A 17,622-nucleotide genomic window follows, 5' to 3' on the forward strand; every position below is an offset into this window, starting at 1 on the left:
AAATGTGGAAATACATATGTAGGCTGTTATGTGCATGTGTGTGTGTGTGTGGGGGGGGGTGTGCGCACATTTTACAGTGCATGTACAGTTGAGGACCTTGACTTCAAACAGAAAATGGTTGTGTCCACATAAAGACACGGAGGACAGCCAACCAACTCACATGCAAACATACATGTTCTGATGCGTATCTTTTTACACTGATGACCTAGTTAGGGAGGTAGGACCTTACGGCTCCACCTCTGCTGTGATTGGAGGGGAAAAAAACACGGGTGGAATTTGCACATGGCTTTAATTAGCAGTTTAGGGGTCCCTCTCTCTTTTTAGGGTGCAGGGAACATGCTTAGCAAATGTGGGTAAAAGTTGAGAGTAAAAAGAGCTGGGAAGACAGTCTGTCCCATAATTTGATCCGGAGCAATATGAAATTGATTAGTTGTACCATTTTGTGAATAACTGTGGTGTGATGTGCACAAAGTGTCCTTGGCAAAAAAACTGTTCTTGTCTGGTTTGGATTAAGTTTTTATTTGTTTGTTGATGGAGCTCGCTGAGAAGACCACATACCTTGTTTGTCACGTGACTGCTACATTGTGCTGTTAAATTGTTTACACTCGTGGACAGTTGAAACACTTATTTTTATTCAGTCACAGACTCACAAACTTTTGTTCAAGCACTATGTTGCTATAGTGCTGGATCTGCTGTTGCGGTCTGGCCAAAAACTTTATGTAGATACATAAAATACAATAAATTCAGACACAGTCACACAGCAGATCAGACCTGCTGTCTCTGGAGCTGCATCCAGGCCAGCCATCGGAGGGTCAAAGGGTACAGATGACGCTGGCCCAAGGCCAAGGGAGGACCCATGAAAAGTATGGATGACCTTTAAATTGGATCAACTACAATACAATTTATATGTATGTATTTACATGATAAATAAATCATCTTTAAAACACGCTGCCAAATATGCTTAAAACTACCCTCCCCTTCTCAACCACGTTTGTTGAAGTACTAGACTGGGGGAGGCTGCGCAGCCATCGGCCACTATCTGAGCCAAATTCCACCAATAATTATCATTTGTAAAACGTCCTGTTGCCCCCAATTAATCAGCCGAACCGATAAATCCATCAACCTCTAGTTTTTAAATTGTTTATGTAGCTGAAGAAGGAGAAACATTTTCTCAGCCCATAAAGGGACACTTCCTTCTTCAGTTTATCACAAACATTCAAAACACCAAATGTAGAGATACATTTTCCCTTTCACTGGACAGGAAAAGGATGGAGGATGAAAAATCACAATCCAGACAATTGTAGTGGAGTAAACAGTACAATATTTACCTCAGAGTTGTAGTGAAGTATAAAGTTGCATAAACTGGAAATACTCAAGTAAAGTACAAGTACCTCAACTTTGTACTTGGATAGGCTACAGATTCTCTCGACCATCTGACTGTGACCTTCAGCAGAAAACACATGGTCACTCAGGATCAAACACATTACTGTCATATTAATCACTGAGCACCACGTCCAAGTCTCTCTATTCATGTGCCACCATTCCAGATAAATGCCTTTTTACTCATGTGTCCAACAGCAGCTCAGAGTTGAGGCCCAGCAGAGACCCTGGATCCTTTTTTATCTCCCCTTCTTTTTAACAGCATTCTTTCCCACTCTGCCTTTTTCCTGCACACATGCAACACTCTTAGAAAATCCTTCATGTCTTCACTTGTTATATAAATGTCAGATTCTTAATCAAATTACACCAAGTTGCTTGAAGCCATTCAGAATCTTGACAGATTTATTACGAGATGATTAAATGTCATACTCAAAAGTTTTGGTAACTGAAAGGCACTTCCAGTTCTTTTTGTCCTTTTTCACGAGTGGGCAGATATGAAAAACACATGAAACCAAAAAAAGAGCAGGAATGCAGTGGTAATTGTGTTTTTTTTTGTTGTGTTCACTGCTTTGTGTGGTGAAGTGATGAGTGTGTGGTTTCACGCCTGAATAAGCAGAGTCCAGAAAGAGCTCGGGGAGTCTTTAGACCAAATCTCTCTGACCGTCTTTCTCTCTTCCCTGAGTCTATATGTCAGGCAAGTTTAATTTAAGCAGTGGTGGAATGTAACTAAGTTCATTTACTCAAGTACTTGTACTTGAATATTTCCATTTTGTGCAACTTTACAGGTCTACTCCACTACATCTCAGAGGCAAACATTTTACATTTTACTCCATTATATTTGTCTGATGGCTTTAGTTACTTTTCAGATTACATTTTTTATCCCCTTTTTGTCCAGTGAAAACTGTGTATCTCCAGATGTATTGATTAGTTAAATATGGCCCGCACACATGCCAGTGCTACTTGTGTGCTTACTCTGTGCTTATTTTCAAGAGCGTGGAGGCAGGTTGCGTCTGAGGTTGCTAAGCAACCAGCACCGTATCGTAGCCTACTTATCAGAAATCCTGAGTGCAGACCTGATCTTCTTCCAGGCACTGTTTGTAGTGTGCATTAGGCCTAAAATGATATTCATGTGACAGATGCAAAGCTCTGGGTAGCCCTATACTATAATGAAATTATATTTACCACAGACTGATATTTACGGAAGAAGGAAAAGATATCTGCCGACTCTGACTGGTTGGTCCTCGTCACGTGACATGCAGTGTGCGTTGCAACAGTGTCGCTCTCGCGTTTGAGTGCACCCTCCACAAGTCTACATTAAAAACAATGGATTTGAGGGTGCAAAAAAAATTGCGCATGTACAGGCCCTTGAGCAGTCAATGTCATGGCTGAACATTTTCACCTCTGAACTGCAGTGTACAAATTACAGTCTCAACAACACGCAGACAGCCAGGGTTTGCTAAGCCCAGTTCAGACTTGCGACGAAACAGTCTTAGAACATTGCAAAGAAAACTTGCGACGCTGTAAACTGGCCGGTCTGTGCTTGACTCAAGCAGGCTGATAGTGTCACATGCAGCTTAGCTGGTCAAATCACGGGCGGCTGGTATTAGAACGTAAACTTAGCCTGTTTCTACAGCCAATCAGCTTGTAGTGAAGTCCACTGTTAAAGTCAAAATGACCTCAGGCAAAATGATCACTTGCTGTGGCAGGTGTGCCAGTGTCGGACCGTGGGTCGCTGCTGCTGCTTGCTGTATTTGCTTGTGCCCCTAACACACACACACAGACACACACACACACACACATTGTCATTGACTGATTAATTAGCGCTGTTTTTTTATATTGTTGTGGCGTATTTATTATGAACACAGTCCATCTGATGCTCGTTTTGTTGCAACTGTCGCCAGTATCTCACTGTCACTATCCTCATTCATATTTTGAGAAGCTACAAATTATATTCAGACACAAAATAAGCCTTCAAAGCTGGAAGTCAGAGCCGAAGTACAGAGAGTTGTTGCATAGAGACGATACACGATACATCTAGTTGCACTGGTGTGAACTGGCAGGTTTTTGGAACATCGCCACCAGCGCATTGCAAGTAGTTGCCCGTTTCAACTTGTCTCGTTGTGACTCTGGTCTGAACTGGTCTTTACATCACAAACTAAAGGAACCAGTCCCATAAACGGTGAAACAAGGGGTATGAGGGGAAAGGCTAGGTGTAGCTTTGAAAAGGTATTTTGCAACTTAAGTTTGACTTTCACTTCAACTTGTCACAGCTGGTGATCAGGAAAAGGTTTATCTAACATTAGCAATAGATTGATATTGTGGTCAAGCTGAAGGCTGAGGTTATGGATTAGGCTAATAACAAGCAGAGGTTTGTGTTTGATGAACAGAGTGGAAGGTGAGCAGCTGAGGGGCGGGGCTCATTTGCATATTCATAGATCTGCACATTCTATATGAGACAAAGATTATGAGTTACATCTAAAGACATAAAAATATTTTAATTAAAAACAAAAAGTCTAAATTATGTTGTGAACACAGATAATTGTTGGGGGTTGAAACAGCGCCTGGAGAGGAGCTTTAAAATTAGCACAACTATAAACATCTACCACATTAAAATGCAACATAGATATTAATGCAGCAGTATTAGGCTATTATTCGAAATACATCATGTAATAAAACACTGAGAGGGATCATTTTACTTTTGATACTTCGTGTGGCTTGTGCTGATATGATAATACTGACAAGTTAAGAAAGGTTTTGACTGCGGAATTTTTTACCTGTAGTGGAGTATTTTAACAGTGTGGTAGTGCTACTTGAATACTTCTAGCACTGATTTTAAGTCCTTTTTTAACAGTTTCTTGTCAGCAGGGAAAGCACATGTTACTAATATCATTATCACTAATGCAATGCAGCAGTTACTGTTGTTATGAGTTAACCCTGTCTTTGACAAGTCAGAATCTGTGGGAAAAAGTGCTCTATTTCACTCCACAATTTTCTTCCTGGTATGTGCATTATAATACAGTCACAACCCTTAATTCAGTGTAGATGTAGAAAAAGTAGGATCCAGTCGTTTGATCATGCTGCTCCTCTACTACACAGTTTTCTAACATAATGTCGCACTTTTTAAAAATGTCACATAAACACCTTCCCTTCCACGTCTGGAGCAGATTTAATTAAGGAGTGAAGCGCAAGAGAATAAAATCTAAACCTCTTCATAAGAGAGGGGGTGATGACATGTGACACATGATTACCGGTTGAACCAGTAACATGCAATTACATGATGCGTTGCTTAAACCACTCATCAGGAACAGCCAAACCTTTTTATCCTTTATTTGATGAGACGGTTAAATGAAACACAAAACAACAGTGGGCCGGTATTTCTTCATACTGTGGATACCCTCTCAGTACTCCAAGGTATCTGTCAAGTTATAAGGAAATCACTTTATGACTTTTAGAGATACAGGCCTCGACCCCAGACTGAACTGAAAAGCTTTTTTATATCTGAGAGTCTGAAGGATATGTATTAAACTGAGTGATTCATGCTATAAAGTTTAGGGTAGGAGGTGCACAGTAAAATGTGGTTCAAAATGAAGTAGGACAAAGGTAAGAGGCCAGAGACTATCTGTAGGACGAAGGTGAGGGAAGCAAAAAAGTTCAACAGCACAGCTGCTGAGACAAACAGATCAATACTTGGGGGGGGGGTAAACCAGTTTACAGCACTGACCTAAAAAACTCAGAGTTCCTTTTGCTTTCGCACTGTGGACGTCACGACTTGTTGGATCCATCCAGAGCACATGGGTCAGTTTGTACAAACACAAACGAATGGTACACTCAGTTTTTGTGTTGTAAATTTTGTACCCTTTTTTTTTGAGGTCTGAACCCTCAGATGAGCACAACCAGATGGCTTGTCCAACTTTAAAGGAATAGTTCTGAATTTTAAATCTATCCCGACTGCATGTGCACTCTGTAAGTAGTCCATACTGTGGGTAGGTTTTACCTCCACAGTCATTCAGTGGTGGAAGATAGACCTATATTATAGGAAAAAGTAGCAATACTGCTCCGTTACAAGTAAAAGTAAGTTATAAAAGTAAATAAGACTTGATGTCAAACCTCAGTAGTTACTTTTTGAGTGCTGGTACTTGACAGATTTTTTTTTTTTTAAAAAGTAGAAATTCTTGTTTCATCTGTTTAACCAATTCAAGAGTCCAGAGTCATTGCTCATACAGCAGTTTTTGTTTACTTTCTACCAGTAATATCAAAAATTTCAAACAATAACCAGCCTGAGAAGTTAACACATTTGTTTGTCACTGATGTCTAATTATGAAATAACATGAAATTTAATTTCCAGAATTAAAATGAAGAAGAGAACGGCGTTCTTTAACTGAAAGTCTGTAGGACATAGATGACAGACTATGGACTGCTGCAGGGATGATGTTTTTTTGTTGGCTGACCCAGAAGTTAGGGTCACCCTGTCCCCTCGACAAAAAGCCAATGGGATCGTTCCATTTGATTTTGAATTATTGAAGAAAACAAGCTCTGAGGTAAACAAAAGTTTATGATACTCAAATGATTTGTTCGGCAAGATATTCTTTTCAAATGAACACAACTTTTATGATTTTTGAAGCAGAAATGCAGTTGACCTTTAACTAAGCCCCGCCCCTTTGTGATGGTCCGACAAGCTGTCGCAGTAAGCATGGAGCCCGCTCTGTAACTAACTGCACTCCCTGAAGAAATATGATCATATTTTTGGACAAATGAAAGAGTGATTCCAGAGAGCAGCAGACAGAGGGGTCTACAGTCTGTGTTTGAAGGATATATCCAGGATGTCAAACTGACTCAGCAGCAACAACAGGTTAAAAAGACAAAGATAGCTAGAAGCTAAAGCCGAACTATAGGCTACAGATCACAGTGTAAAAGTGAACCAACACATCACTGCTGATCGCCACACAAGACAATGACTATAAAGGGAAACTTTGCTGATACTGAACCAGCTGTGTGGCATTGCAGTGTGTGCAGATGAATGGTGTTTGGCTTTGCCCCCGTGCCTCCGCCGCCAGACAGCCAGGGATCTCCAGGGGACGTCAAACAACGTTCATCTGCGCACACTGTGATGACACACAGCTGGTGAATATCACAAAGTTTCCCTGCTTCTCTTCACTGGTTCCTGTATGGCAGGGTCGGTCTTTGTTTCACTGTTATAATCATTACAAAGCAAAAGCAGCATGTGTAGACGTTCAGTAGGCTATATCTTCAGTAGCTAGCTAGCTAACCCTACACTTTTCAGGGTTTGATTTTGGTTTTGAAACAGGGAGGAAACGTATATCTTTTTCCAACCTCTCCAGGTAACGAGTATCATTAATACACAATGTGCCCCAGGCACAACATTTAGCTCCAAATCCACAAAACCAGCCTGAAAATGAAGGAAATCTGAAATGACTGCATTGGAGTCAATGGAGCACAGCTGTGATGTTGTCGGACCCTGGCCTGAGCCGGCCCAATGCTACGTTATGATTGGCCAGTCTACGTCGGGGGGATGGGACTTAGCAAAGGGTCAAATGCCAGAGGTAAAAAGCTAAAGTTAGGTTATAAACAAACTAAACTATGGTCACATGACTTCATCATCCCTACGCCAACGGGGCTGTAAAGCCGTGTTCAGTGTGATGACATTCTGTAATCTCTATTATCTCTTTTGTGAGACAAATAAAAGCTTCAAAAATCAGGAATGGGGTATTTACTGGTGTATTTTATGTTGGGAAAAAAAACAATGTAAAAATCTCTTGAGCTTGTGTTAATCACAGACCTTATTTCAGGCATCTACCTAACTAGAAGTGCAAAAATGCTCAGTCATACATGCCCAGATTTTAGGACATCTAGGACAGACTAGGACAGAAACTCCATAAAGGGAAGTTGAATCCAGTCAGCGTCTCTTATGGACTAAACACTTTTTTTTAAAACCAGCCAGCCAAATGACTCAGCTCAGGAGGAAGGTAAGAGTCAGTCTGAAACTCAGACCAGAGAACGGTGAGCAATTATACAAGTTACTGCAATATTCTGAGTAGCCCAAAAAATAAAGTGAACCTAAATCTGTTTTTTCTCTTTTCACATTTAACAGCAAGCACAGGAAGCACTGAGTAAGTGGCTTTGATTTCCTGACTTTTCATTACCATAAGATAAAAATTTTAATTTGTCCAAATACCTGCAAAACTAATAACACACTCTTCAGCTTCATCTGTGTGTTTAATGCTGATTAGCAAACATTAGTACACTTACATGTTAAACTAAGATAATGAACAACAAGTTAAACACTGTACATGTTAAACATCAACATGTTACCGCTGTCATTGTGAGCTAATGAGTTATTAGTGTGCTGCTGACGTTAGCATTTAGCTTAAAGCACTGTTGTGCAGTCAGTATGTGCAGCCTTACAGAGCAGCTAGCATGAGCGTAGACTCCTGTTCTTTTGTCCAGGTATTTCATAGGGGGCAAAATATAATCCTCACATAGGACAACATATATACTGAAGTAAAAAGGGGACATGATGCTGGAGTGGTAAATCACAATGAAAGAAATTTACATGTTGTATTGCTGTGATAACCTTGAATATGCACATTGCACAGTGTGAGCGCAGTGTGCATGTTTGTGTTTGCATATCAGAAGGAAATCCGGTCTCTTAAGTAAGTGAGCAAATACACTTGTAATGGGTGGGGACCAGGTACACACACACACACACACACACACACACACACACACACACACACAGAATCCTGAAAAGACAAACCTCAGCAAAAAGACACAGGAATCTTATCTGTGTGTGTCTGTTACTTTGATGAAAGTGTTTATGCGGTGACACAGTGGACTCTGCACATCGGCGGCTTTTTATGGTCTCAGAGTTTGTCTGTCTGTGATAAGAATGCTGACGATGGGATCGTTGTTCCCAGGGTGCTAAAACTGACTGAGATCCTCTCAAGTGCAGAGAGAAGCTTATGAAAACAAGAGGAGATCACCCTGAACACACAAACACTGTTTTCGCTCACAGCACGCTTCCTTAACACCACGAAAATCTCCAGCTGTACCCCCCCAAAACAAAATCTGTTTCTCATTCTCAGTTTTTCCTGTAACTGTTCCCATCCCCCTCAACGTTACAGTTTTTCTCTTTAAGGCCTCCCCCTCATGTCTTTGTTTTCGCTCTCCCCTCTGGGATGAAGCAACAAAATGGGAGTGCATGTCTCCATCTCCCTCAAGCTGTTTATTGTCTCAGCGAGCCCTGTGAGCAGACAGAGACACCCATTAAACAAACAATCTTGGACGTCCTGCTTGTTGCTGGATACGAGGTCAGATAAATATTGGGGAGAAATCAGACGCCTGCTGGCAGAGAGTCCGACAGAAGCCCCTCAGAGCTAAAAACATTAGTGGGATGTTACCAAGTACATTTACTCAAGTACTGTACTGAAGTACTGTTTGGAAATTACCGATTATACAACTGGATAAATAAGACTTGGATTATACTGCAGGAGTTGTGTGAGAGTTTTGCTGTTAAACACAATCCTCGATTACTTGAATACATCAAGACTGTTTGCCTTTTTTTGACTCTCCATTCATTTTGGAGGCATGTGAGAAAAACTAAGTTCACTTGACATAATCAAGGAAACACGTGGCGAGTAACTGATATACAAATGGTAATTTTGCAGATGAAGTATTCCTTGAAGTAACGTGTTCAATGCTGGACTCTTACTTGTACTCTGATATTTTTACAGTGTGGTATCAGTACTTAAGTAAAATATCTGTATACTTCTTCCACCACTGGAGCTGAATCATGGATAGTAGTTCAGTAGTTCAGGTCTGATTTGGGATATAAGGACAGTCCAAACTCCTCACAGAAAGACAAAAGTATCTTCTCTCTCTCATTTCACTCATTCACACTCTGCCACTGCCGGCCTCTTTCTCCTTCCTCCTCCTCATTAGCAGAAACAAACTGAATCTTCCAATTAGGGACTGTCACATCGCAGTGCCAAAAGCATCCTCACATGCTGTCAGCTGGAAACATTTGACAGAAGATTGGTGATGGTTGCAGTAATCAAACAAAAGCACATAAAAGTGGTGGAGCCGTTCCAGACTTCCCAAGTGAAGAGCACAGAGTTCATCTTTTTCTGAGAGTATCGGAGGTCTTGCAGAGGCAGGTCCGACTGCATTTGCTGTCTGTGGTTTCTTTTTTTAGGGAAGGATGAGGAATGTTAATTCAAAGAACTGTGCTTTAGCTTGAGAGTGGATTATTGTATGCTGCGGCAATGTACAGCAGGGGAAACAACGCTAGAAAGTTACATCCACGCCCAAGAAAAACATCTCTCACATGTCTACTCTTGTGAAAATGATGTGGGTTGTATATACAGCAGACATACAGTACAGGCCAAAAGTTTGGACACACCTTCTCATTCAATGCATTTTCTTTATTTTCATGACTATTTACATTGTAGATTCTCACTGAAGGCATCAAAACTATGAATGAACACGTGGAGTTATGTACTTAACAAAAAAAGGTGAAATAACTGAAAACATGTTTTATATTCTAGTTTCTTCAAAATAGCCACCCTTTGCTCTGATTACTGCTTTGCACACTCTTGGCATTCTCTCCATGAGCTTCAAGAGCTAGTCACCTGAAATGGTTTTCCAACAGTCTTGAAGGAGTTCCCAGAGGTGTTTAGCACTTGTTGGCCCCTTTGCCTTCACTCTGCGGTCCAGCTCACCCCAAACCATCTCCATTGGGTTCAGGTCCGGTGACTGTGGAGGCCAGGTCATCTGCCGCAGCACTCCATCACTCTCCTTCTTGGTCAAATAGCCCTTACACAGCCTGGAGGTGTGTTTGGGGTCATTGTCCTGTTGAAAAATAAATGATCGTCCAACTAAACGCAAACCGGATGGGATGGCATGTCGCTGCAGGATGCTGTGGTAGCCATGCTGGTTCAGTGTGCCTTCAATTTTGAATAAATCCCCAACAGTGTCACCAGCAAAACACCCCCACACCATCACACCTCCTCCTCCATGCTTCACAGTGGGAACCAGGCATGTGGAATCCATCCTTCACCTTTTCTGCGTCTCACAAAGACACGGCGGTTGGAACCAAAGATCTCAAATTTGGACTCATCAGACCAAAGCACAGATTTCCACTGGTCTAATGTCCATTCCTTGTGTTTCTTGGCCCAAACAAATCTCTTCTGCTTGTTGCCTCTCCTTAGCAGTGGTTTCCTAGCAGCTATTTGACCATGAAGGCCTGATTGGCGCAGTCTCCTCTTAACAGTTGTTCTAGAGATGGGTCTGCTGCTAGAACTCTGTGTGGCATTCATCTGGTCTCTGATCTGAGCTGCTGTTAACTTGCCATTTCTGAGGCTGGTGACTCGGATGAACTTATCCTCAGAAGCAGAGGTGACTCTTGGTCTTCCTTTCCTGGTCGGTCCTCATGTGTGCCAGTTTCGTTGCTGTAGCGCTTGATGGTTTTGCGACTCCACTTGGGGACACATTTAAAGTTTTTGCAATTTTCGGACTGACTGACCTTCATTTCTTAAAGTAATGATGGCCACTCCTTTTTCTTTAGTTAGCTGATTGGTTCTTGCCATAATATGAATTTTAACAGTTGTCCAATAGGGCTGTCGGCTGTGTATTAACCTGACTTCTGCACAACACAACTGATGGTCCCAACCCCATTGATAAAGCAAGAAATTCCACTAATTAACCCTGATAAGGCACACCTGTGAAGTGGAAACCATTTCAGGTGACTACCTCTTGAAGCTCATGGAGAGAATGCCAACAGTGTGCAAAGCAGTAATCAGAGCAAAGGGTGGCTATTTTGAAGAAACTAGAATATAAAACATGTTTTCAGTTATTTCACCTTTTTTTGTTAAGTACATAACTCCACATGTGTTCATTCATAGTTTTGATGCCTTCAGTGAGAATCTACAATGTAAATAGTCATGAAAATAAAGAAAACGCATTGAATGAGAAGGTGTGTCCAAACTTTTGGCCTGTACTGTATCTTTTGTTCTCCTTGAGATTACAGTAGCAGATATTAGTGATAATAAAGGGTCAGAGTGCAGGATGTAAAGGAGGGTGTCACTTATCTCTCTACAGCTGTAACGCAGTTGTCAGTTCAACACTATATTTGACAGTGTCGATCTTGCATGCGAGTGTGGACACAATAAACTATATTTCTGCATAATATAATGCAATTAAATAAAACAGCCCTGCAAAGAAATACTGCCTTATGAAGCTTATAAAGTTTCCCAACACAGAGTCTGTGCCAGAAACGGACTGATTGAACTGCATGTTCAATTCAGTCATTGTGCTGAACTGCATTTTATTGTGTTACAGTGTCATGTTTCTTCTCACTTCCTGACACCTTTATATACTTCTCTTTTTATTGTTCCAGATCTAGAGTGAGATACAACGGTGATTGAGCCTCTTAAAGTTAATAGACTTTGGATGAGGGATGTCGGTTTTTGTTAATTGTACTTTTGATACTGTGACGCTCATTAACCAGGAAGAAAGTGGTTAATTTTTAAGGAAAAAATAAACACAACATGATGTGACATACAAGAGGCCTTTCCTTTTAGCTGGGCACTTCAAAGCACAATCCATGTAGAGGTGGTAAAGTTTTAATGTTTGTGATGTAAGTGTTTTGCCTTTTATTGTATTTTCAGTTGGTTTTGCTGACAGACAGCCTGTGTTAACATGAAACATATTACCCACTTTCCAAACGCCACTGGCTTGCTAACCTTTGCCACTCTGAACTGCGCACCACCCAGGTCAGATTGGAGCTGTTAGCTGCGCCGCACTTTCTGTGATCACCGCTCTTAATGCTATCCCAGTGGCAGGACGGGTTGCTGTGGAAACATTGTGCCCACCCGCTGGTCTCCCCTCCAGGTAGCCCTAGTGAGTAAGCGACCTCAGTTTTAGCCGCAAAACCCCTTTTATCACTGTTAACTATGTTAGCACCACTAGCTGTACTAACAGCACAGTGATACATAGTTAACCACATAAACCACATAAATAAGAAATCATTACGAGTAATATTCTGATTTTTTTCTTTTTTTTTTAAAGTGCTGTTTAATGAAAACTACAAATCATGGTCTCAAAAGGGACCACAGAGTTGAATCAACATCTCTCACAACACATGCAGAATTTAAAGCTTCACAAATGTTCTACAGGGCTGTTGCCCTGGATTGCATTATGCTGCATAAATGACTTCCTGTTTGTTGATACTCTGCTTCCTGATAATAACTCTGAGCTACAGTTTCTTGATGTATCCTTCCAGAGAATTTTCAAGAAGTTGATTTTGTCTAGCTCACAACAATTGTTCATTTTGCAGTGAAGTCTGATGAAGAGCCTGATGCTCGAAACTTTACTTCTGTTCAAATAAATTCATCTGAGCGTTGGAGCCCTGCAGTGTGCGAACTGTTTTAATCTTCTCATTTTGTGATAAACACATTGAAACAACACAACCTTTATCTTATGAATGCATATTGGCCAGTGCCTTTTGGGAAGATGTGCATGACTGGCTGTTTCCTAACTTTGACAAATTCTCTCAATTAACAAAAGAAAATTATTTTTTCATATATATATTTTTGAAAGATAGAACTTGCAATTAACATGGTTATTTTTTATTGAGAATGGATTCTGAAAACACAACTGAATTTCTGCATTTTTCACATTACAGAAATGAATAGGGAAGAAGAATGTTTTGAAACTATGTAGCTTAATTGAGGAACTTAAACTTAAGCAGAGAACCACTAGAGCTCATCTCCTTTTATTTATTTATTTATTTATTTATTTATTTTTATTTATGTTGTTTTGTTTTATATGTGATTGTTATATGGTGCTTGTCTGTTGTCTGGAAAAGAAGTGTTTAGTTCTTGTACCAAGCCTTTTATGTCTGTAATGAACCTTTCACGGGTTTCAACAAAGTTTCAGGGGATTAATCTCAGCTACAGTCATATACCCATTGAATATGGAAGCCCACTGGAAAAAAAACCTACAATGTTTTTTTCATTACTGAATATTTGTCCTTATTATTGCTTCTAAATAGTTCAGGATGAGATTGTAACTCCAAATTTTGACTTGGTGTCTCATAAAAATGATTTTATATCTCATGAGAAATTTTCTTGTAATTTTGTAATGGCAAACATCTTGACCTGTTATAGTAGAAAAAGCACAGGTGTATTTAATAGCATTAAGTAAAGCTGCATTTCACTTTGGGTAGGCCGCGGTATTGTGGGTACTGGCTCACTGGAATAGATTACCAGGACTCCTAGTGGAACTGAGCCATGGTTAATGTTATTAATTTCTCATTTGCCTTTCCTCCTATGACAAGTCAAAATCTCTGCCATGATAAAAGTATATTATGAGAACTCATATACAGAATATAAATTGAGATTATGATGTGTAATTATAGACTAAACAACCAGCTATACAGTAAAGAAAAATGACATCCACCTTTACTAACTGCAACATTAAAGTGATGAACACATGAATGCATCAATAATTAGAATCCAGTATATGATTCTGAAATTTTCTGCATCATGAGTACTTTTACTTTTGGTACTTATTAAATGCTAACACATTTGTACTTTAATTTAAAGAAATACCTCACTAAAAATGATCATTTGTATATTAATGTCAGGAGGAAAATATTTTTCTCGCATGAATCCATGTGAACAAAGAATTGATAAAACAGAGTCCTGGGGGATCGTGGTAAACAAAAGCAAAACTATATGAAAACATCTGTTTATGGTAAGGGCAGTCACGCTACATGCTGCCTTATGCAGTAGAGAAAATGCATTTGTTTGGGAAGTACCAAGCATAGGACTGGATAAATGAGACTTGGATCATACTGCATGAGATGTGTGGGAGTTTGTAAATAGATTTTTTGATACAGCCTAGTTTCTTGTTGTTAAATGCGGCTCCTTTTGCTCCAGTTCATCAAGAACTTTTTCTGTTTTTGGATTCTTAACATAGAAAAACAATTTCCTTGCTGAATTCAACGTAACACAAAGAAGTAAAAGAACATCATTCACCAAGAATGCAATTTAAGAATTATATATATAGTACAGGCCAAAAGTTTGGACACACCTTCTCATTCAATGCGTTTTCTTTATTTTCATGACTATTTACATTGTAGATTCTCACTGAAGGCATCAAAACTATGAATGAACACATGTGGAGTTATGTACTTAACAAAAAAAGGTGAAATAACTGAAAACATGTTTTATATTCTAGTTTCTTCAAAATAGCCACCCTTTGCTCTGATTACTGCTTTGCACACTGTTGGCATTCTCTCCATGAGCTTCAAGAGGTAGTCACCTGAAATGGTTTCCACTTCACAGGTGTGCCTTATCAGGGTTAATAAGTGGAATTTCTTGCTTTATCAATGGGGTTGGGACCATCAGTTGTGTTGTGCAGAAGTCAGGTTAATACACAGCCGACAGCCCTATTGGACAACTGTTAAAATTCATATTATGGCAAGAACCAATCAGCTAACTAAAGAAAAACGAGTGGCCATCATTACTTTAAGAAATGAAGGTCAGTCAGTCCGGAAAATTGCAAAAACTTTAAATGTGTCCCCAAGTGGAGTCGCAAAAACCATCAAGCGCTACAACGAAACTGGCACACATGAGGACCGAGCCAGGAAAGGAAGACCAAGAGTCACCTCTGCTTCTGAGGATAAGTTCATCCGAGTCACCAGCCTCAGAAATGGCAAGTTAACAGCAGCTCAGATCAGAGACCAGATGAATGCCACACAGAGTTCTAGCAGCAGACCCATCTCTAGAACAACTGTTAAGAGGAGACTGCGCGAATCAGGCCTTCATGGTCAAATAGCTGCTAGGAAACCACTGCTAAGGAGAGGCAACAAGCAGAAGAGATTTGTTTGGGCCAAGAAACACAAGGAATGGACATTAGACCAGTGGAAATCTGTGTTTTGGTCTGATGAGTCCAAATTTGAGATCTTTGGTTCCAACCGCCGTGTCTTTGTGAGACGCAGAAAAGGTGAACGGATGGATTCCACATGCCTGGTTCCCACTGTGAAGCATGGAGGAGGAGGTGTGATGGTGTGGGGTGTTTTGCTGGTGACACTGTTGGGGATTTATTCAAAATTGAAGGCACACTGAACCAGCATGGCTACCACAGCATCCTGCAGCGACATGCCATCCCATCCGCTTTGCGTTTAGTTGGACGATCATTTATTTTTCAACAGGACAATAACCCCAAACACACCTCCAGGCTGTGTAAGGGCTATTTGACCAAGAAGGAGAGTGATGGAGTGCTGCGGCAGATGACCTGGCCTCCACAGTCACCGGACCTGAACCCAATGGAGATGGTTTGGGGTGAGCTGGACCGCAGAGTGAAGGCAAAGGGGCCAACAAGTGCTAAACACCTCTGGGAACTCCTTCAAGACTGTTGGAAAACCATTTCAGGTGACTACCTCTTGAAGCTCATGGAGAGAATGCCAAGAGTGTGCAAAGCAGTAATCAGAGCAAAGGGTGGCTATTTTGAAGAAACTAGAATATAAAACATGTTTTCAGTTATTTCACCTTTTTTTGTTAAGTACATAACTCCACATGTGTTCATTCATAGTTTTGATGCCTTCAGTGAGAATCTACAATGTAAATAGTCATGAAAATAAAGAAAACGCATTGAATGAGAAGGTGTGTCCAAACTTTTGGCCTGCACTGTACATACACATAAAGGCTTCATTTCCAAGGGACTTTTCCAGCAAACCCATTTTTAAGAGATGGGCCCTTGATTTATCTTTCTATAGATGTCTTATAAGGATATAAAATGCACAAATGGCAACACAATAATTCAGTTTTAAAAATTCTAGCTGTTGCTTTAGAGTGTTTAATTGAATTAATGTATGAGCCCATTGCTAAAGCCAATAAAGCATATTCTTTTACATTTATGGATATTATTATAATATTATGATAGTAAGATTAATCGTGTCCACGAGGTTTTTTTTCCTGTGTGATATTTTCCAGAGAACCAGACAGCACTTCCACCGAAGTCAGAAAAAAATCTCTCATCAGTATTGCCGGTAATGACAGCACAGAGACATCAGGGCACTGCCAAAATAAATGCCCAACAGTTCGTGATTCATAGATAAGTGCTGCTTTCGTCACTGAACTGCGCGTGCCTCTCCACCTCTATACGCACGTGTGTTTCATCAGATTCCTCTACTGCCGCTCATGCTCTGCTACGCATGCGCGCTGGTTGTAGTGTCATCATCATCACCATCCCAGAAGTTGCACAGTCTGTGGTACCCCGAGCTGCTGCGGCTGTATCAACGTGTGGCCATTGTCAAGAGCAAGGACACCCCGGTAGACTCCGACTCTCACAGCCGAACCGAGCCTCCACCGGACTCAGCCGAACCCCCGAACACGACCCCGGTGAGTGAACGTGTGTGTGTTGGACTAACCGTCGAGACAAAGACACTGCTGCTGAATTAAAACAGCTCTTTTCTCCTCTGTTCACGTCTGAACTTGTGCTGAATGACTAGCTTAAGTTGTAATTAGCTAGCTCCGCTCCTCTGTTAGCTTCACCACTTTATCCTCTATTTTTGCTTCCGCTATCGTTATAGTTTCCTGTCATTCCGAAAGCGCGCACATGATTCAGAACAACCGGCTTTATAGGGCAGTTTTCAGCCAACGTAGTTTAATTCAGCGTGGCGTGATGCTGGCGCTATTTTTACATTCATAAGTGAAGTCAGTGAGGCTGAGCTGTCCGCATCTGACTGCCCGGTGCTGTGCTGTGTGACAGCCCGTCGCTCCGGGTCACTCAGCGGCGTCGGCGCGGAGCCAGAACTGCCAGCTCTCAGACACGAAGAGGAGGAGAGGTGATCCTGAGCTTTGATTTAAACTTGAAGCGCATTTGACTGCGGCCTAATGTGTTACTGTCCTGCACAGAGCTGAGTGAGCTCCACATGCTGGATTTTTTGAGGGTCAAAGCTCAATGGAAAGATCACACAACAGCCACACGCGCTGCCTCCCATGCAGTCCCCATGGTCCCTGCAGAACTGTCACAGCTTGTCTGTTACACTGTGGGGAAGTACATTTGCCCGAGTGCTGTACTTCAATACAATTTTAGATTACTTGTACATGAGTAATTACATGTTATGCTACTTTATACTTAAGAGGCGGTTGTATGTTTTACTCCACTATGAAGCAATAGTTACTATAGCTAGTCTGCAGATTCAGATTATTAATA

At 40.9% G+C, this 17,622-nt stretch overlaps 1 protein-coding gene across 1 annotated transcript in view; it reads left to right on the forward strand.

Annotated features, from left to right (window-relative positions):
* The first annotated feature begins 16,591 nt into the window (after positions 1-16,591).
* Positions 16,592-17,622, forward strand: part of LOC125891165 (monocarboxylate transporter 1-like) — a 33,472-nt gene continuing 32,441 nt past the window's right edge. The window contains exon 1 of the mRNA XM_049580195.1: positions 16,592-16,805. The gene's annotated coding sequence lies outside the window, so the exon portion shown is untranslated. The remainder of the gene's footprint in view (positions 16,806-17,622) is intronic.

This window comes from Epinephelus fuscoguttatus, linkage group LG7 (assembly GCF_011397635.1).
Source record: "Epinephelus fuscoguttatus linkage group LG7, E.fuscoguttatus.final_Chr_v1".
NCBI classification, from domain to species: domain Eukaryota; kingdom Metazoa; phylum Chordata; class Actinopteri; order Perciformes; family Serranidae; genus Epinephelus; species Epinephelus fuscoguttatus.